Below are 8,470 nucleotides of genomic sequence, written 5' to 3'. Positions count from 1 at the left end.
TTCTATCTCAAATGGAGACATTCAAAGTGGCTACCAAAACCAAAGATGTATGACACTTGTATTACGGTATAAGCAATGGCTTGGACTTGCTGCTTGGTGTTGAAAGTTACTGCACCTCAGCAATTATAAGAATTCCCTTGATGCTGGAATTTGGCAAATCCACATGGGGAGAGAGAGAGATTTTGTAAATAGAAATATTGCATTGAGAGATTATAGAACATTTTGTGTTCGTTATGCATTTAAAAAAAGCCCCCTTTCTCCTTTTTCTCCTATTTAAAGATTGCTAATGTTTTGACATTATTTGGCTTTGTTAGTTTCAGGTCTTTTAACAAAAATATGCTCTGGGCACGAATTCTGGACATTATGTTGTATTACAGTGCAGCAAGGCAATAAAAGCATCTTTGTATTCATTACAGTTTTGGCAGACATTCATGGGTTTTTTTTTAAGCTTTCCAGGAAGATTCATGCTGGACTATATAAAGAGAACATGAATCCTAAAAGACTTTAAAAATATTTAGAGTAAGAGACCGTTCTCAGTTTACACACAGAAAATAATGATGGCTCTCTGCTGGCTTACTGCGTTTATGCAGTCCATCGTGTGGGTTCACAATGGTTGTGCATTAAGACAGCAGTTTGCAATCCTGTGCACACTTAATGGAAGTGAGTCCTACGGCAAGACACATTTCTCAGTAACTATGCTTGGAACTGGGCTGCCTGTTTAGTTAACCAACAATGGCCTTCTGCATTCGCTATAGGGCAGAGAGGCATGTCTCAATGCAAAAGGATAAATGGGCATACATCTCACATAAGAAATGGCAATACAGAAAAGCTCATGGGGGGACATTTCACCCTTTCAGGGCAGTCTAACGGAACTTAAGATGGACATCTTTGCACAAAAGTACTTCCAAGGGAGATTGCAATGTGAAACCTCTGAATTTCAATATATAAATACTGTGGAGCATCTACACATCAAATCATCCATATGGCAAGAAGATGTTTCAAGGTCAATAGCACAAATCCTAAACTCTTTGCAAGCATCTAACCCTCATTAAGCTTCCTGCAACTGGATCACATGTTAGAACCATAGAGATCCTAGAGACTAACACCTTGAACTAAATGGAAAGCTACCATTGTCCATGGTAGGTGTAGGAAAAGGTGTGATTCCATCCTTTCATATTTTCAGTTAAATGCCCATTTTCCCAGTGTTGTAAATTATACTGGCAAGTAGTAACATTTAATACCTTAAGGGTCAATGACATTTGTTCTGGCGTTGGCTTGGGGGACCATGGTAAACATTGCATAGGTGCCCAGATCCCTGTTCTCTGTGCTCTCTGAACTTCACCTCTCTTGGTTCTTTTCTTCAGGTGTGGATTGCTGTTCCCCGATTCTAGGTTCATCTCAAATATTTGTTTTTGTTTTAAATTGGGAAGCGGTCTGCGGCTTTGCATTCAGGGCTCTTCAAGTTTGCCAGTTTAAAACGTAAGTGTTCTACTTGCTCCATATGTAACCTAGAGGATAAGAGGAGGGAAGTATGGCTTGAATTGGTCTGAAACTGAAGCAAAACAAATCTAGGTCTCCCAATAAATAAATAAAATAAAAATTGTCCAGTAGCACCTTAAGAGACCAACTAAGTTTGTCCTGGGTATAAGCCTTCGTGTGCATGCACACTTATTCAGCTTATACCCAGAACAACATTAGTTGGTTTTTTATTTATTTCGACTGCATCAGACCAACACTGCTACCTACCTGAATCTAGGTCTCCCAGTCTGTCATAGGGCTCTGCAAGGATCCTTCTTTCCGGATTCTTCCTCAGATCATGATCCTGGCAGTCACTGCTCTCTTTCCCTGCTTCTCTCTGCAGAACTGCTCAAGCCAGTAGGTTTGGCCTTCTTTCAGAAGTGGGTTGCAGGAATTCTTACCATCTCAAGAGCTTTGCCTGGAGGCCTGTTTCTGCATAATGGAGCATATCAGGGCAGATGGAAAATTAAATACAGTATTGACTTCTGTTGTTTCCGGTTCTCTTAGGTCATATCATGAGGTTTCAGAATCCTCAGTGGAATTTGTTCCTGGAAGAGTTTATCTTATGAAGAAGATGATCATTTAATGAAGTCCCTCAGTGAATTAGGGACTTTCCCTGCATGTGAAGACAAGCTCCAGCAGATTGAGAGGCAAGACCAATAGTGGGTCCAATGGTCAAGCAGGTGGTTTTGTCATGCCCTGTAGGAGAAGTGAGGGATAGAGGGGACCTGTCCACCTGGGAAGGTAGCCCATGTAGGAGGAGGAAAACTCTGATCCTAAACCTTCACTGCCTTGCAGAATATCTTTGGAAGAAGAAAAGGCTAAGGGGTAAGCCCTATACAGATCCAGAGTGCAATCCTTAAAACAGTTGGATGGCACCTTGTACGCCGCTTTTCTGGCAACTCCTGCAGCTAAGCTGGTGCCAAATATATTGCTTTCCTTTCCTTTGGACCACATCAGTGTGGCCAAGAGGGCAGTCTTGTCATCTGGGCAGCCCTGGACCTCCATACACATTGCACTGAGATAAGGTCACTTCAGTGCTGCTACCACAGTGGTTTGATTTCACTCCCAGAGGCGCACTGCACTGACTCTCAAGACAGACAGATGCCAACAACAATCCTGTTGCAAAAAAATATTTAGTTTTGGCCCCTTAATTATGTGCTTACTTTCTGTTGTTTAAGATAGATAGATAGAAAGAGAGAGACAGAGAGAGAGGTGCTTATTGAAATTGTCTATGTTTCCCACCCAAATTATATTCTTAGCATTTGTAGCACCCTTGTTAATGTCATTAGAGTTTTGTTTTCTTACAGTACATTTGCACTTGTTCGTTAGATACTTCTAAGTAAATTCCAGCCAAATGACAGAAGATTCAAGATTATGCATATAAATATATATAATCTAAAACTTTTAAGTTTTGTAAAAGTCTTTTGAACAACATTCCACAGCTGTGCTTCATATGCAAACACAGGAAATGCCTTTTAATCACGGCACATGGAGCCATTTCAACACAGACAAAAGAGGAATGAGTGAAAACTGACTTCACTTGGTCATATTTTATCTCTCGTTGCCCTTTAAACAGCTTGACCTGCAAACATAAATGGCATTGTTTACAAGCTCCACTGCTTATTGTAAATGCATCTGTAGAACGAAAGTTTTTGAATATATATATATATATATATATTTAGAAGCTGGATGTTCTTAAAATTTAGAATGGTTGCTTCCTCCATACAAGCATGTCCAAACACTCACGTGGATTCATGCACAACCCAAGGAGAGGTTTGGGATCTTTTGCTGCTGCCCTTGTTATGAATATGTCTTAACCCTTTAACTTATGCCCACAATAATTTCTCACACCAAAGGAATAAAGAAAGCTTGGTTTATTATATGGAACAGAAGTGACACTTTAGAAGGCAAAATTACAATTTAAGCAGGCAGCAGCTCACAAAATACAAATACCGGTACACCTTGATCTAAAGAGTAACAGAAATACTTAACTTTTTCAAATACTGTACATTTTTGCCACAGAAACCCACACTAGAGCCTGGAAGAAGATGGTATCTGTCCTTAAGTGCACATATGCTGGTCCTTGAGAGCACTGGGTAAGTTCTGTTGAAGCTAGCAGAGCCACCTGCCTACTGGGAATCTGGAGTTTTAAATAATATATTTAGCTAATGCCTCCTAATAGTGAAGTGGGGGAGAAAGGCTTTGAAACGAACAATTCCTGCCCCTTTTTCACCTTGCCCATCCTAGTGAGAAAATGACTAAAAACTGGCCACCCTGTTTGCTTAATGAAAGGGTGGAAGACTGTGATCATGAGCCATTTGCTGAACCTGGCCATCTTTGTCTGCTCTCTGCCTTCTTATTGTTGCACCATGACCTTGATGGCCCCCATTCAGGAGTTTGAATAGACTTTGCTAGCAACTTGATTTTACAAGGTTTGTGGAGCTCAGGATGTTCTCTCTGAATAAATCCAGGGCACGTTTTTGAGACGAGGCTGGTATCAGGCTTGTACCAAGCAAGGTTCATTCATGATGGAGAATCTTACGTCACATTGAAGTTATGTCAGCATTTATACTTATGCTACGATCTACAGAGATAAACCACAGAAATGAGTTCAGAATCACACACTCCTGTTCATAAAGCTAAAAATAAAATAAAAGAAAAAATACCAGCAAACACTGTGTCGTCTTGCTCTCTAGCTACTAGATATTTCCTGGACAACGTATTACTCAGGCACAAAATATCGCAGGTCTTGCTAAAGTTAGCCAGGATGGAAAGTTTAGCTCAGCAGTTTCAAAGTCTGCAGGGTTGAAAGAGAACTGAAAAAAGGAAGCAAGGGAGAAGCGAGAGAGAAAAAAGGACATTGCAAGTCAGAAAACTACTGCACACAAGGAGGATTTTGGGTTCCGCCTGGAATGGAGAAGTACAATTTTTGCCCAGAATAACATAAATGAAATGTTGCGGGTGGAGAGCACAAGTCAGACACCTTTTGGTATTACTGTCCCTTTGTGATTTATTTTTTCAGTTGTGTTAGTCATTTGGACCTCATAAAATTTGCCTGTAGTTGTTGACTGCAATGAATTCTATAAACTGGAAGAGAAGGATTCAGACAGAAAATTAAATTTGGGACAAAGTCATGTTATCTCAACTCAAGAGTTCACACCAGGGATAGCAGTCTCAGCTTAAGCTTCCTCATAGTGTTCTGGGAATGAAATAAGGAGGGGAGAAAACCATGTATGCTAACTTGAAATCCTTGGAGAAAAAGGTGGGGTATTAATGCACTTTAACAACAACAACAACAACTACAACAACATAGCAAATTATGTAATAGCCTTTGGGGCACTTGTGCAAAAAATACAAGCACTTCTACCATATTCAACACTGAAATTGGTATTTGAAATTCAAAGAAAAAATTTAGTACCAAATACCTGATTTTAAAGAGCTGACCGGAGAACTCACTGGGCTGATTCACATGTCATGCAATACCATGGTTTATGTGAAGGCTGAATAAACACACTGAATTAACAAGTACGGTAAATATCTGAATTACACCTGCAAGTTGTTCCTATAATTTCTGAGTAATGAATAATATGCCTTTTGCTGTGGAACTTTGGGCAATTTTTAATTCAAGTCAATTTCAATTCAATAATTTAAAGGGTTGGATTCAACATTTGTGCTAAGTGAGGTATGTGTGTGGAGAATGAGATCTGCTTGGACAAGACTTTCCCATCTTCTCCTCCCCATCTGCGCCTGCACCACCACCTCTGAAACCCTTTTTTTCTGGGTTTCCCCCATCCTCCAGCCAAGATTTAGAGGTGGAAGCAGGTGGGTGGGTGGTGGGTGGGTGGAGTCAAGTGGCCTGTTGTATGAGTGGACCTCATTTCCCCACTCCTGCCTGTTAACCTTTTACACAGCTTTTCTGCCTGGTTGCCTGAAACTTGGAACTGATTTGTCCTCCCCACAGGCAGATCAGGCAAGTGGTTATTGACATGAGTAGGGACTCAGCTATACAGCTGCAAATAAAATGGTTTTAGATGTGTTTTAAGTGCAATATACAATGTGACACTAAATGGCAATGGTGAGCCTCATGGAAAATTCAATTTTTTAAAAAAAGTGTTTAAAAAAGCATTTTCAGAACTGTTTTTATATGTGTGTATATTCCACCTAAGTTAAACCTCTAGCTGCAATCCGATACACATGTTCCCTTGCAGTATGTTTTATCAGACTTAGTGAATATGCATAGGATTGCACTGCAAGAGAGCAAATTTGTACAAGGGTCGCTCATTAAAGATTTACCCTGACCCACTTCTGGTTATCGTTGGTAGATGAAACTGCACATGTATAATGATACATCTCTCCATAGGTAATGTGGTAATTTGTAGCTCTGAACTCCTAACAGTTTCTCTGTTACTGGTGCTAATGTGGAGTAACGTCTGATAATGGAACCACTTGAATGCAGAGCAGTCATCAGGTTCCTATACTTGAAAGGGCACATACCATGGGAGACGTTTGATGAGATAAAAGGGACTTATGGGGAGGATGCCCCATCGTATGACATAGTCAAGCATTGGCATTGTCAGTTCAAGTGTGGTTGGACTTTGGTGGAACGGCTCCCATTCCTAGGGGATGACAGTCCACCATTGATGAAGACACAAGCCAGCAAGTGGAGGCCACCTTTTTGGAGGATCGGCACATAACCATTCGCCAACTAGCTGCAAATGTTAATATCAGTGTGGGCTCTGTAGAAAAAAATCATCCATGACCATTTGCACACGGTGGGTTCCCCAGCTACTGTCGCCTTTCCAGAAGCAGGAACGAGTCAAATGCTCATGTTCTCTTTGTTCACGAAAACCATGATGACTTCTTCGCCAGACTAATTACTCAGGACAAAACATGGGTCCATCATTATGACTCAGAGACTAAATCCCAGTCCAAACAATGGAAGTACTCTGTCACACCCCCTCCAAAGTAGGCACGTGTCCAACCGTCAGCGGGCAAGGTCATGCTCACGGTGTTTTGGGACCAACGCGAAGTAGTGATGATGGATTTCCTGGCAAAGGGTACCACAATTGCCAGAACATACTATGCTTCACTGCTGCAGAAATTGCAGAAGGCTATCAAAATCGAGAGGCGTGGTATGGTATGCTGACCAAAGGTGTCCGCCTCCTGCAGTTCACAACTCGCATGTTGCTCAGACAGAAACATGGTCCTGTCCGACTCTTCGTGACTCCATGGACCAGAGCACACCAAGCACTCCTGTCTTCCACTGCCTCCCGCAGTCTGGTCAAACTCATGCTGGTAGCTTCGAGAACACTGTCCAACCATCTCGTCCTCTGTCGTCCCCTTCTCCTTGTGCTCCCCATCTTTCCCAACATCAGGGTCTTTTCCAGGGAGTCTTCTCTTCTCATGAGGTGGCCAAAGTATTGGAGCCTCAGCTTCACGATCTGTCCTTCCAGTGAGCACTTAGGGCTGATTTCCTTAAGAATGGAGAGGTTTGATCTTCTTGCAGTCCACGGGACTCTCAAGAGTCTCCTCCAGCACCATAATTCAACATGCGAATGGTGAACTGCAGGAGGTGGACACCTCCAGCAGTAGCTATGTAGAGAAGGACTAATAACTGTGTCCAGTTTTGTTTGTCTCATCCATGGAAAGTACATCAGGGAAAATCTTTAATGAACACCCCTTGTACATATCAATAAAAATAATTTTGGAGTGTGTAGATCACACTAGGGCACTGTTTACAAAGCACATTTGTTGCTCAACTGAAGCTGGAGGAATGAAAGTAAAATGGTTTGGCATAAAATCTCCCCGGCCCATGGAGTCATGGTTCTTGTCACTTGTTTTGGCTATTGTTTTACTACAGATGGACATAGCAGGTGAATGGAACACTACTAAGCAGGGTTTTTTTTTTAAAAAAAAAGTCATTATTTTTCTACAGGTTTGCTGCTTTTCACTGTTTCTGGTTGCTATACCACAGCAGGTCATAGAGGAGGGGCTCTTTTGGACTTCTTCTTCTTCTTCAGCAATCACTCATAACTGAGTAAGATTGTTTTCCATGAACATGATCTTAACAGTGAGTCCGTAAATGACTGCAGAGGCCAATTCTGGATCCACATGTCCTTGCATGGTTGGGACATCAGTTTCCGGGCAGGAGTTGATCACAGTGAGGGTTTGCCAAACGTGCCTTCCTCTTAGCTCATTTTCCCTTTTTGCCCTGAGTTTGTGCTTCTTCAAAGTGCATGACACCTTTGGTAAAGGCTGTTCTCCAGTTGGAACTCTCACAGGCCAGTGTTTACTGGAAAACACTAGCTCTTTTGGTACAGTATGTGTATATTTTATGAATACATATTGTACAAATGATGGAAAAACGTCAATAAACTACAAAGCTTGCTATGTTTACCTTCCTTCATCCCTGGGACCTATCAGTTATAAATTCCCTGGTCCAAAAGGGAACCCAAGTATGAGAGTCATTCCTTCATGCAGAATTTTGACAAGCTTTTCCTTGCATTTTGAGTAGTTGCAAGAAAAGTGCCAATCTCATTCAATTTATCTAACAGTTACAATATCTGCTTTCTCATTATCTGCTTTCTCATGCAGCTTGTGGGAGCTGATTATGTGCACCATATCTTTGTGTTATCTGCAAAGAGTAGCAACTGGGGCCAGCAAGATACTGCCACTGTAAAATGCTCATAACTGCACTGACATGCTTGGCTAGTCATTTACAAGGCAGTTTCAATTTATTACAGATGGTTCTGATTTTTGCCCCCTAAGGCTACACAGCCCAGCATTACTTGAGAATATAAACCTCTCTGAAGGCCATGCTCCTTCTGAAGAAGCGTGCACTGAGAGAAGGAGGCTGCACACGTCAAATATGCTCTTGGGACTGTTGAAGGATGCATGCTTTGGGCAGAAAACACACCAGTCCCAAATCTGCAGCTGTTATCGATGCGCC

Source organism: Podarcis bocagei (assembly GCF_964188305.1).
Source record: "Podarcis bocagei genome assembly, chromosome: 4".
Classification (NCBI taxonomy): domain Eukaryota; kingdom Metazoa; phylum Chordata; class Lepidosauria; order Squamata; family Lacertidae; genus Podarcis; species Podarcis bocagei.
Note: the sequence above shows the minus strand (reverse complement) of the source record.